This window comes from Malaya genurostris, chromosome 3, assembly GCF_030247185.1.
Source record: "Malaya genurostris strain Urasoe2022 chromosome 3, Malgen_1.1, whole genome shotgun sequence".
Taxonomy (NCBI): Eukaryota; Metazoa; Arthropoda; class Insecta; order Diptera; family Culicidae; genus Malaya; species Malaya genurostris.
Genome location: NC_080572.1, coordinates 281,470,483 through 281,484,034, shown reverse-complemented (window position 1 = coordinate 281,484,034; position 13,552 = coordinate 281,470,483). Strand labels below are relative to the sequence as shown.

Sequence of the window (13,552 nt, the reverse complement as noted above, 5' to 3'; positions counted from 1 at the left end):
AAAATTGACAGATTCTGAACCATTGCGAAATGGTAGCGGTTTTTGGTTGCGTTCATACTTTCTGGGACAGTCTTTATAAGCACCGAAGTGCCAAGTCTTTCCTGACGTGCCGACCGAAAACATGTGACAAACCAATGCCGTGAGATTGAAACGATAATAAAGGTACTGTAAAGCAAACAACAGAATGTCAGTTATTGTATTGTGTTATAGTATATTGAATACACGGCAATACACGCTTTTTCAGGCATTCTGCCACGTAAACGTCATCGGATGTCATCGGCCAAAAATGCGACGAATGGCTCCACATTCGGGCCACAGCCGTAAATCGCTTGCCTTATCATAACGCCTGATTATTCACGCAGTTGTCGGAAAACATGAACTTGAATGCAAAAAGGCAGATGTCGTAATTTGTGGCGAATTCTTATTGAATCACGAATTACGGGTCTTTTAGTAAGTTTTTAGTAGTAAATTATGAACATTTCTCCATGTTTTTATAACTTTGTGTCACATTGTGTTTCTCGAATTAATTTCAAGATATGTTTTATACTTCCCGTAATGCAGCTAGTGAACCTCGTTTCTAATTGACACGTAATTTTATTGGAAAAAGTTATTTATTATTCTCCATTCCGAGAATGAGTCCTCCAAGCCAGCCAACAAGACGAATTTTCGCACGAAATAAAACGATTACTATCTCATTTCCTGACCCGTTCCGACTGTTCACACCTATCTGTCAAGATGTAATCGCATCCCACGGTAGGTAGAATCACATAGAACCTTTGATTTTTTTTCTTATAGTAAGGCTGTCTCTCTCTCGCCGCCGTTACTTCCCCGATCGGTCGTCGGGATCCGCCGGTGACGGATAAACCCTTGGCCCACATCAACACTCACGGCAGCACGGCGAAGAACGATGAGCAGTCTCATGACAGGTTGCGATGGCCGCCCTTTCCCATCACGATGCCATAATTCTTGAAGAAGAAGCCACCGCCACCCCTCCGGGCGGGCCATCGTGGTGTCATCGTGTGCAACCTACAGACCCACAGAAACGATTCAATCTTGGAAAGCTTCAAAAAAAAAAACGGCGGCTCTTTCTCTGTGTGCCGCCTGGTCGTGTTTCGTAAGAACACGTGAGCTTTTCAGATGGGGGCCAACCAGCCGTCGTCGAGGCAGCTATGTAGCCTGCATCAGACAGAAAGCGTGGAAAGCAACAAAATGAACACCGAAGGGCCTCGTGCGGCGAGAAGACGATGGAAACGCGAAGGATTATGCAATGGTGATGATGATGATGGTGATGGTGATTTTTATTGCCCTGCTCAGCAGGCTCAGACGGTAGTGCTGAAGCGTGAGTAACTTACCCCAAAATGGCAACAGTAGAGTAGAGCATGAGGTCACTAGGGGGAACCGGGTACGTGTGAGAATTCCTCCAAGATGTGCGGAAAAAACAAGAACGTGCACCGCACAGAATTGGTACGCGGAAAATGCGATAGATCGAATCTTTGGAGATTGGATGAGTCATAAATAAGAAATCAATGGCCGGACTTGGGACACAATACGATGTTCTACGATATCACTTTTGACTGTTTTATGACTTTTGGTTCGGTTTCACCGCGACAGAACACAATCCTGACATGTCCCTCAACGTTCCATCAGGTCTTAGTTGCCACCGTAATTAAGCTACTGGCCAAAAGAATGAACTTTCTTCTACGGTAAAAGCAAATGAAGTGTCAAATGGACTTTTGTCGCACCACTCAACCGTCAGTTAGTCAGTCACAGTCAGTTAGAGTAAATTGATTTCTTACCTTCATTCAGCTGGCCGCAGTCTCGCGATCCATCCAATCTGCGGCGTTCAGTCGAACGAAAAAAAAATGGAAATTGTCCAACCTGTAAAGCGAGACGAGATAAAAAAAATGAAAAACAGAACAGTAAAGAAAGTGGAGATAAACGCAATTGAGTACACTGAAAAAAGTCAATTTCCATTATCGGTTCAAAATAGCATCATGCAAAGGCAAAAGTGGTCATCAGTGGCTTGCTTTGTTCCTGCGCTTTGATCGGGCAGGGCTGTCAGCAGCATTGTGCAATTTTCGCTAAATGATGGAACTAAGCAAGCGTGGCGATGACGACGACGACGACGACGACGACGACACCGAAATTGGTGAAAGCTAATAAAATTGATTTAACTCAAATGGTCGGTGGCGGCTGCGAGCAAAAAAAAATCCACGGTTGGCCCCCACGGGGGAGTGGATTGGGACCACGGAACATCTCACGGACACCAGCACAAGGAATGTACAACGACGAAAAATCCACATCCCGGCACAACTAGCAGCGCCCAGCACTGCTAACTGACGGAGATAATTCTGTGACCGTTGCGGGCAATTTGCAGCAACTTGGTTGGAAACATGGTGAAAGAATGTGACACCCTGAACTGACGGAGAGGTGTCAGTTGGATACCAGAAGAAGAAGAAGAAGAAGAAGAAGAGAAAACGGGATGAGACCGATTTGCATACTTTCTTTCCGCTTGTTGAAATGTGTTACTTGTTTGAAAGTGTTTTTCTTTTCGCTTACGGGTGGAGGGTAGCGCCAATTTCGAAACAAAATAGAAACGTATTGAAATACACATATTCAAATTAGAAGTTAACTATTCTGTCGGAAATTCTTGTTTTGCTTCTTTCTCAACTAGTGTCCGCGCGTGTTATGCCGAATCTTCCTGATGAGGCTGAACTATTTCCTTGCTGGTGGAATACAAATCAGAGGCGAAACCGACTGTCGACAGCCGTCGGAGGAATCTAGCGTTTAGTAGCGAACCAACAACAACAGCATATTTATGCTAAGTGAAGTACATATTTGCATTTTTTGTGTACACTTACTTCGTGCACTCCACAGCCTGGAACAGACCGAGGAGCGATTATCTCCAACGATCTCAGAATCCATACAACAGCCATAAACTTTACGCCGCCCGCCGAAACCGGAATGTCGAAGCGCCTACACAAACACGGGGCAGTTTATGGCCGACTTCTATTTTGTTTTTGTTTTTTTTTTCTCGTTTTTTGAACTCACCGAAAGTGAGTTTAGAGACAGGTTCGCTTTATATGGAGATTTGTTTCCGTCTAGGCGTCTCTGGCGCGGTGTCACGGAATATGCACTCGTTATCTTAATGTAACTTGAAGGTTGGTTGGCTAGATTTTACGAGCATCAGCAGGTGCAACTACTACTCGAACAAAACCACTTGCTGAGGAATGCTGCTGCCAATTTGCATTTTTGCCAACCAGCTGGTTTTTATGGGACATTTTGGGTGCACTGTAAGCTCCGTCGTGTTTGCTTTGTAGTCTGTCTCTCGCGTAAGCTAAGCGACCCATTGAAGATAGCAAAATGTTTCGAAGAAAACATTAGCGGAACGTGACAGTAAATCGAAGATTTATTCGCGGGTTTCCCCCGCGTATCGCATTGGGTAGAGCTTGATTCACTGAGTCTCTGGGTGCACTTCTTAAACATTTTTGTACACTCTTACCAGCCGTTGCCTAATTTTCGATCGAAACCTACCCAAAATCAACTAAATTGCATCTCCGCATTTTTAGGTAACGAGTGATGAACCTAATATTTAGGTAAATGTGAGATCACCCAAAGTGTTGCCAACTTTGGCTGTGTTCGCTACCTATTTTTTGCGATCAAGTCAGAGTTTGAGTTGATAACGACCTCGTTTTGGATAGCTCATAGAAGAGCTCGACAATGAACGATATCTTTAAAAAAAAGTGAACTCAATTTCCAGTGTGGATGGTTCTGATGTTGTTCGAACAGTTATATTTTTGAAAAGCTCTCCCAGTTTTGTGAGTAAAGTTTTGTTACGAATCTTGCGGACAGGATAGTTGGCGTCACTGGGAGAGCGATGCGGTGCCTACGTGTTGCCCCCCAAAAAGTCTAATTGCAATGTGTATAAAACAACTTATAGTAAAGTAAATGACCTAAACAGTTAAATTGAATCGAATATCTATATATATAAAATAATAGCGAAAAAAGTGTATGTTGCTAATGTTCTCTGGTATGCGTGGGCCGATCTTCAAATGAATCGAAAGGTGACGTTTATGCAGAGGTTTTAGGCTATAGTACATAAGGAAAATTCTTCGGAAAAGTAGAGAAAAACTAGAAAATTGGTTCGTTTAGAATTGGAAATTTTCCACTCAATGCATGCTAGATCTCCGATGATTGTTTGGCGCGTATCGAGTTATGCAATGTTGCTGCCCGCTGGAGAGCAAAATATGAATACTAGATTGTTGATAAAATCGTTTGGCGAGCTGATTTGAAAAAAATTTTACTGAGCCTACTTGATTAACGTGTTTCTTTATTTCGAATCACATGTTCAATTAGGTAAGGGCGCCAAATGAACAGCATACAGGGCATCCATTTTCCGATACATAGATTTGGGTTCAATGCCGTGAAGTCAAATTATAAAATGACTATAAGAAAAGAAAGTGATTAACGTTTTTTATGATTCTTTTTTTTCCTAAAAATCCAGAAATGTGAATTATATATTCTTGATAGATATAATTATTGCTTTCACAATGCACTGCGACAACAGAATCAGCACACCTCAGCTGCAACTTCAAATTAACACCGTTAACTCAAACACCAAAACTGTTCGGCTCTCTACTTTTTGGAACGATTCCATTCGAATTAGAAGGAAATTTTCTCGGCCTAAATTTCTCATAAGCATTTCCTTTGAATGATTTTTTTGTCGAGATTTTGTGTAAATTTTTCTCGAAACGACCTCCAAATTTCGTCAATTGCTGCAAATTGCAAGTTCGGTTATTTATTTGAATCCAAACGTCCTCAATTGGCCCAAACGCGATTCGAATTATACCAACCCAGAGTACTTCGAAAATCCCATTTGCCTCCTGTTTTTAAATTACATCGGTTGAACCGAGATTTGGGAACTCATAAACCGTCAAACTGATTTTGGTTGTATTATGCTTGAATCATTTGGGACTTTTAAAAGCAGGAAAAAACTGCTTTGAAGTGCGAAGTGTACGTACCTGAATTGGGGGAAAATGTTGAGATCGAATCAAAAAACAATTGTCAGATGATTCATTTTTACAGAACACTCTACCATTCTACTTCACTAAACTCGAGCAATCATGAGGGTTGTTCGATTATTCTAACTTAAGGGTATTCGAAATAATTTCCATTGAAAGATAATTTTTGAGTTGTGAGAAATTCGTCGGGACAGCTACAGGTACAGAAATAAAGGGAACAAGTACACAAGCTAAGTTCAGGAAAAAATAAAGAAGATACAGGAACAAGTGCAAAAAGTATAAAATCAAGTACAGAAATGAGGGAAACAAGTATAGGAAGTACTGGCACAATTGAGTGCAGAAAAAGGAACAGAATGTGCAGATGGTGCAGATATAAATATAGAAGTTACAGGACCAAATACGGAAAATACGTGAGCGGATATAAAACGTACAGGAACAAATTCTGAAATAAGCACAGAAAGTACAGGAACAAACACACAAATTACAAAATAAAGTGCAAACAATAGAGGAACAAGTACAGAAAAAAGTTTAAAGTTCAAAAGTTAATCGCAAATGTTGTCGAGGCAACAATATTGAATGGCAAATTAGAAGAAGAAAAAGTTTTCATTCCACGCATTCCAATGATGCCCACTGCTATGCCATTTCAATTTGAACGTCATTTTCTCATCCGTTTAACTTTTCTATTACAGTCAATAATCGTTATGAGTCTGTAGCGTGAATTTAGAGTTTTTTTTCGGATGGTAAATTGTACGCTGCCTGTTTGTGTTTCGGTAAGCCATCGGTTTTATATATTTTGTCCTGTTGTCCGCGATATAAAAAGGTTGGGCCACTATCATAAAGTATTTTAATGATATTTTTCTTCAATAATCATTAAAATTGATAAGTAGTTTTGATTTTCTACATCCAATCTAATATTATTGCGCTACGAAGTGTGCAGGGGTCCGCTAGTATTATATATCAATACGGATTACTTTAACGAATCCAATACAAATCGAAAAAACATCACTGTAACAACATCTCGTGACGAAAAAGACTATTAGTTCAGTCATGTTAAGCAGTTTGCGTTTAGCGTGCACCTAGAAGTGAAATGTCAAAAATAATTGCGCATGATGCCCATATAGAGGGGTGAAATATTTTGTATTGAAGTGTGTTTTTTACGAATGAACAATTTTTATGAATAGTGCTGAAATGACGAATGTCATATATCTATATATATAAAAATGCAGAGATCATTCTTTGTAATCGCATCACGTAAGAACGGATGGACAGATTTACATGATTCTTTTTTTGTTTGATCAGTTTTTACCCCCACCGGGTTCGTTCATCAAAAAAATTAGGAAAATTTGCCGGAAAAGTGGGAAAAATTCATGAAGGTTTTTTGTATGGACAATGGAATTTTCCACTGAAAAAGTCGCCAATGATTGCTAGATCTACGATTGATGTTCGGCGCGCAACGAGTTGCATAAGTGTTTGACCGTCGAAAGAAAGAATACTAGATCGTTGAAAAAATCCTTTGGCGCGCAGCGAGTAGTTTTGTGTGGAGATTTCACATGCATACTTGATCCATTCTTTATTTCGAGCCACGTGCTTGATTGTGTATCAAAATTATTGCTTGCCGAATGACTCAATCACGGAATGCATATGACTGTTCTTAAAAAGTCACTGTAGGCAGGTGAAAAAAGTTCTGATATTTACATGGTTGATGAGTTGTGTTCAATGGATCCAGATGAATAGTATTGGTCATAGCGGGCGCGAGTTTAACAATTCATAAAATTTTTGAATGAATCCATGAAAAGATTTTGCTGTAGAAGCGCTAAGGCCAAACTAAGAGATATTCCTTGCATTTTGCTTTCTAATGATTTAGATTAGACTAAGCGCACATAATAAGTGGCAATTAGATTAATGTTCATAACGGAACGAGACTTATTTATAAGACTTATTTGATATTTCATATTCTGTGGAGAATGATCAAACTGATAAGATCAATACCAATTTAAAATTTAAACGTCGTCTGTCCAAGCAACTAAAAGTTCCACATTATCTGAAAAATATTCACTTTATTACAGCTCTCAGGTACGCGTGGCACTTTAAGGCAACAAAATCTTATTTTTACGAACTTTTACTTACTTGGGCTAAATACAATCTGTAAGCATATCTCAAACTACCGAATGAATAACTCTTGAAAAGAAACTCTTCAACATTGTGTTAGGTTTATTAATACAAAATTCTGGTTAGTGAGCTTTTTTATCGATTATAGAAAACAAGAATCACATCTGGAAGAGAAAACGTTGCACCTTATATCCATTATGTCGAAGCCATTAGAGAGGAATCTCTGTTCAGTGATTTGATTCAAAGGATGAGATGATAATCTGTACATTTGTTCAATTTTTGTTTAACAGAAGTATTTCACATTTTCACATTAATTTTTGGTGATATTTCGTTTTGAGCTAAAGTGAATGTGTGTCGAATTCCGTTGATTGTAGGTTAAGAAAAATAATGAAGAGAAACGTTTACCACTTAGCCGGTTGATAGTTCTGCTGTCCGATAACATAAATTTGAATAAATATTTTTATCGTGAATATGACTTACTTTACTATGGGCCGCCTTTTCAAAATTTACCCTCTGGGAGAGTGATAAGTTTTTGATTGTGAATATCTCTTGTTGTATCTAACGAATCAACATAATTTTTGCTACATGCCATCGGAAATATGATCACAATTTTATGATAAAATATTCAGTTCTGTGACATAATCTAAAATAATTCAAAATTATACTTCACTGAAATGTTTGGTATAAAACGAGTATCAAAGAGGATAATTCATAAGGTGCGTTTGTCTTTCTAGTATTTTTAAAGCTCATAGCTCAGTGATCTGTGAATGGAATTCTATAATCTAACTACCAATAGAATCGAAATTATTCAACTTAAACGTGTGCCTAATATCGTAGTGAGTTCCACAATTTGGTCCTTTTGAAAGGCAAGAATGAATCCCGTACAGCATCCTGATAGTTTCTTCCAATGAATTATGCAAATCCGAAATGAAATTATCGACATTAAATTTCTGTATACGGCTATTTTTATAGCCGTTAGGACCGCCCATTAGTGAAAAAGCTACAAACGAAATCAGGTAAAAACGAGCCTCTCAACAAAAATTGGATCAGTTTGGATTCTATCGCCACTGCGAGCAGATGTATTTTGTGTCGTTTGCAAAGCTAGTTTCGCTGCCGACAAGTGCGTTTACGTCACAGCCGCCAGTTGTTTGCATTGGTGAAAAAACAACGAAAAGAGCACAACGGTGGAGAGCATCACACAAAATCAGCCGTTCTAATGGCTCTAAAAGTTTTCTAAAGAACTATTAGGATTTCTTGATCGCATATCGAAGGTAAATATCCTCAGTTTAGTGCAAATCTAGAACAGTTTGATTAGATTTGTGCACTTTTCGCTGTGAAATTCACAGTAATCGAGATCAAGTGAATCCTTCTTTGTCTTTGCGAAAAATCTCGATACCGCGATTCAATCTCAGACCAAACGTGTACCCGGCGCGAAAACTTACATCCATCCTCCCAACCCGTGGTGGGACAAAGAGTGCTCAGAACTGAAAGTAGAAAAAACTTCAGCTTTCATCGCGTTTAGAAAAAATGGAACACCAGATAACTATCGAAAATACGCGTCGTTAGATTTTAAAATGAAAAGCTTAATTAAAGCTAAGAAACGCGGTTATTGGCGTCGGTTCGTAGAGGGATTGTCGAGAGAAACATCAATGAGCACTCTTTGGAATACGGCCCGACGAATGCGCAACCATAATACCACGAACGAAAGTGAAGAATATTGTCACCGCTGGATATTCGATTTCGCTAAAAAAGTATGTCCTGACTCCTTTCAGGAGCAGAGGATCAACCGCGTCACGCCATCAAACAGGAACGAATCATCGTTTTTAATGGTAGAGTTCTCACTTGCACTCCATGTAACAATAAAGCTCCGGGGCTAGACAGAATCAAATTCAACTTGTTGAAGAATCTGCCTGACACCGCCAAAAGACGCTTGCTGAATTTATTCAACGAGTTCCTAGAGGGTAATATTGTCCCACACGACTGGAGACAAATGAGAGTAATCGCCATTCAAAAACCAGGGAAACCAGCCTCCGATCACAATTCGTATAGGCCGATTGCTATGCTTTCCTGTATCCGAAAATGATTCTATTTCGCCTAGACAATTGGGCCGAGACTAATGGTTTGCTTTCTGATACAGAATTTGGCTTCCGCAAGGGCAAAGGAACGAACGATTGTCTTGCGTTGCTCTCATCAGAAATTCAAATGGCATTTACTCGTAAAGAACAAATGGCGTCAGTTTTCCTAGACATTAAGGGGGCTTTTGACTCAGTTTCTATAAATATTCTGTCTGAGAAGTTGCATCAGCATGGTCTTTCGCCAGTTTTGAATAACTTTTTGTATGATCTATTGTCCGAGAAACACATGTATTTCGCGCATGGTGATTTGTCGACAATACGATTCAGTTACATGGATCTTCCTCAGGGCTCATGCTTAAGCCCCCTTTTATACAATTTTTACGTGAACAACATTGATGAATGTATCAATACATCTTGCACGCTAAGACAACTTGCCCGACGACAGCGTTGTGTCTATTATAGGATCCAAAGCTGTCGATCTTCAAGGACCATTACAAGATACTCTCCACAACTTGTCATCTCTACGGAGGAAACTGAGTTGGTTGTATTTTCAAGGAAGCGAGAACCAGCACAACTACAGCTTCAACTAAGGGGTGAAACCATAGCTCAGGTCTTCACATTTAAATATCTCGGGGTCTGGTTCGACTCCAAGAGAACCTGGGGATGTCACATTAGGTATCTGAAACGAAAATGCCAACAAAGAATCAACTTTCTTCGTACAATAACCGGATCGTGGTGAGGTGCCCATCCAGGAGACCTGATCAGGCTTTACCAAACAACGATATTGTCCGTGATGGAATATGGATGCTTCTGCTTTCGATCCGCCGCGAACACCCATTTCATTAAACTTGAAAGAATTCAGTATCGTTGTTTGCGTATTGCCTTAGGTTGCATGCAGTCGACTCATACGATGAGTCTCGAAGTTCTGGCGGGTGTCTTACCGTTGAAAAACCGATTCTGGGATCTCTCATATCGATTTCTAATCCGATGCGATATCTTGAATCCGATGGTGATTGAAAACTTCGAAAGGCTTGTCGAGCTCAATTCTCAGACCCGTTTCATGTCCTTGTATTTTGATATCATGGCTATAAATATCATTTCTTGGATACTTCTAATTCTACTGTGTTTTTCGACACATCCATGATAGAAAAGATTCGTGGAATTCCGGATCACGTACGCCCTCAGGTGATCCCCAATATTTTTCACAATAAATTTAGAGCAGCCAACTGTGAAAAAATGTTTTACACTGACGGATCATTTCTCAATGGATCCACTGGCTTTGGAATCTTCAATCAGAACATCACCGTTTCGCTAAAACTCAGTGATCCGGCTTCAGTTTACGTCGCAGAATTAGCTGCCATTCAGTACACCCTTGAGATCATTGAAACCTTGTCCAAAGACCATTACATCATTGTCACGGACAGTCTAAGCTCAATAGAAGCTCTCCGGGCAATGAAGCCAGGAAAGTACCCCCCCCCCATATTTCCTGGGGAAAATACGGGAACATTTAAGAACTTTATCTGAGCGGTCTTATTTAATATCGTTAGTCTGGGTCCCTTCGCATTGTTCCATTCCGGGCAATGAAAAGGCAGACTCATTGGCTAAAGTTGGAATTTGAAGGTGATATTTATGAAAGACCAATCTGCTTCAATGAATTTTTCAGTATTTCTCGTCAGAAAACTCTCGAAAGTTGGCAAGCTTCATGGAGCAATGGAGACCTAGGACGTTGGCTATACTCTATTATACCAAAAGTATCGACGAAACCTTGGTTTGAGGGGATGCAAGTGGGTCTCGATTTCATTCGTGTGATGTCCCGACTTATGTCTAATCACTCCGAGATGGGTACGCATCTCTGGCAAATTGGTCTCGCTGAGAATGGTATCTGCGCTTGTGGTAATGGTTACCACGACATTGAGCATGTTGTGTGGTCATGTGCCCTGAATCGCTTCGCAAGATTACAGTTAAAAGACTCCCTTTGGGCCCGAGGTAGGCCATCCAATGCAGTGTTGGTGATTGCCGAAAATTTCACAGAAGCTGCTATATTGCTATCTATATTGTATACAACATTTTCAATCCGGTAGAAGATGCTACAAGAACTCGAGTCTCTCAATGCATGAACCGCGAGAGAATTTTTCTACATTCCTTCGCTCCACTTCATACTCTGAGTATTTCTCGGCCCTTAAAAAAAATTGCAGTCTGATAATGATCGCCGCTGTGTGGAATTTACCAAGAGAGAATCGCATGTTGACAATTATCGCAGAAAATCGAATCGATGATTCGACTTGATGATTCTCATACTAGGTTGCAATATTTCAAAACCCTTGTGTGGAGTATTCACATACATTTTCATAGACACAACTTATACAAAGATTATATGCACATAGTTAGAATAAGCGGCAATAGTAAAATGATTCTATCGCAATTATCAGAGAGGATCCCCACAGCAGCGTGCTAACCTTTGATTCTCAGAAATGTCATCGAGAGAAATTCGCTCTCGCACTGGTGTCGATTCTATGTTAAATGAGCCATGCCGTGTTTTTTGTTGTTGCGATGATTTCCAACTCTCTTTGATGGCACTGATTCAATCGGTGAAGAGTTGCCAGCGAACGTTCTTTGATACGATAAAAACCATCCTTGATCCAATGTGCCGGTGCGAGATGTACTAGCAAGTCGCGATTGCACTCGATTTACATCTTTCTGAAAACTATTGGTTTATCAATCTAGTTACTGCTTCTCTTTATTTACATCCTTTACAGTTCACCTTTCCCCAAAATGCCATCTTGTGACGTACTAATTGGTTTTTGGTAACCACACATCGGAAATTTTGAGCCAAAATGAAACGAAGGTTACACGAAGACTTTGAAGTTATTATATTATTATTATCTGTTTTGTGTTATTGTATATTGTTTGAGTGTGTATGTAACTATTTGTTTTTTCCATACTAACCTGGAGTAACCGCCAGTAATTCGGCTCCCTTTTTTAACACTAACCTTTAATTTGCTATAGTTTAAACATAATTGTATTCCCCACTCTTTAACTCTCCCACCAACCTTGTATGTGTATGTATATATGTTAAATAATAATTGTAATTATATTGTAAGAAAAAATACAATATAGACTTTGGCACCTCTGAGCTAAAGCTATGTGCCATATCAAATAAACGATCTGAAGAAAAAAATGTTTAACTATCTCATTCGTAAATGACCGACACCAGAACAAACAAAGAGAGGCGAAGCATTTTCGTTTCTCATCGAAAAAATGAGAGAGTATAATTGCCAACGTCACTCTTTCCTCTATGACAAGACGAAACCAAACTAACGTCTTCAGGGGGCATCAGCATAATTTCAATTCTGATTCTTTCATCGATGTATTGAAAATCTGTGACGCTTGGCTATAAAAGCTGACTAAAATATGACAAATCGAAGTAATTACATCCCAGAACCTCTTTGGAAACAAAAACTACTACAAATTCGACCATCAACAGGTAAAAGTCATTGTGAAATCTTTTTCCGTCATTTTCGATTTTCAAAGCTTCGGTTGAATATCGACACTGCCTACTTTGGGATTTTCACTGAAAACCGCAAATGACTGAAAAGGGCAAATGAAAGAGAGAACACAATTTTGAAAATACTGTTCCGCTTATGTCATTGACTGGACATGGATTTCGTTCTCATAGTTTGCAAGCGAAGCTGAGAGTGACGTTAATTTCTCGTCGTTTTCGTCTGTTTTGAGTCCATGAAAATAAATTTTATTAGCTCTAATATTTAGTGCCAAATAGTTTAGAAAATATAGCAATTAACATAAAAATTTGTTCAAGTAGCCATACTCTCCCCTATACTATGCACTCAAATTACTAGGTGCTTCAGAAAAAAAACATTTATCTGCTTGAATTTTTCAGCGTTTACTGAAATTTCAGATTGCACCTTCACATAGAAAACCTGCGGTCCTGCGTCCTCATTTTGCATCCATACATCGAAGTAGAACACAGCATTGTGTATCGGTCAAAACGATGACTTTCATTCAAAATTGTTGCTTGTCTTCACTCAACAGATATTAGGTTGGTTTCTTTCATTGCAGTAAAATGTGCCCAACTGGGTTAGCGACTGCTAATCCTCTCCAAGCCAGCTCACGTCGTCTGCTGGTGTGAGCATACAAAATTATGAATTACTTCATTCGTTGCGGAACATTCCTAATGACCCGTTAGGTAAGCATAATTCGAAAACAGAGGGGGGTTGCGTAACGATAATCGATTCGGCACTTGAAACAAACAAACAAAGACACGCAACGCAACGGTGGCTGGTTTCATCTTCGCCGTTTTTTTGTCTCCGCGGAAACAATGAGACCAAT

At 39.6% G+C, this 13,552-nt stretch overlaps 1 protein-coding gene across 3 annotated transcripts in view; it reads right to left on the bottom strand.

Annotated features, from left to right (window-relative positions):
• The window catches only part of LOC131439612 (uncharacterized), a 321,124-nt gene that overhangs the window by 157,721 nt on the left and 149,851 nt on the right, over positions 1 to 13,552 (bottom strand). For 2 of the 3 annotated variants that reach the window (XM_058610852.1, XM_058610851.1), the window contains exon 3: positions 1,797 to 1,878. The exons of the other annotated variant lie outside the window; for it this stretch is intronic. The gene's annotated coding sequence lies outside the window, so the exon portion shown is untranslated. The remainder of the gene's footprint in view (positions 1 to 1,796; positions 1,879 to 13,552) is intronic. 3 annotated transcript variants of the gene reach the window in all.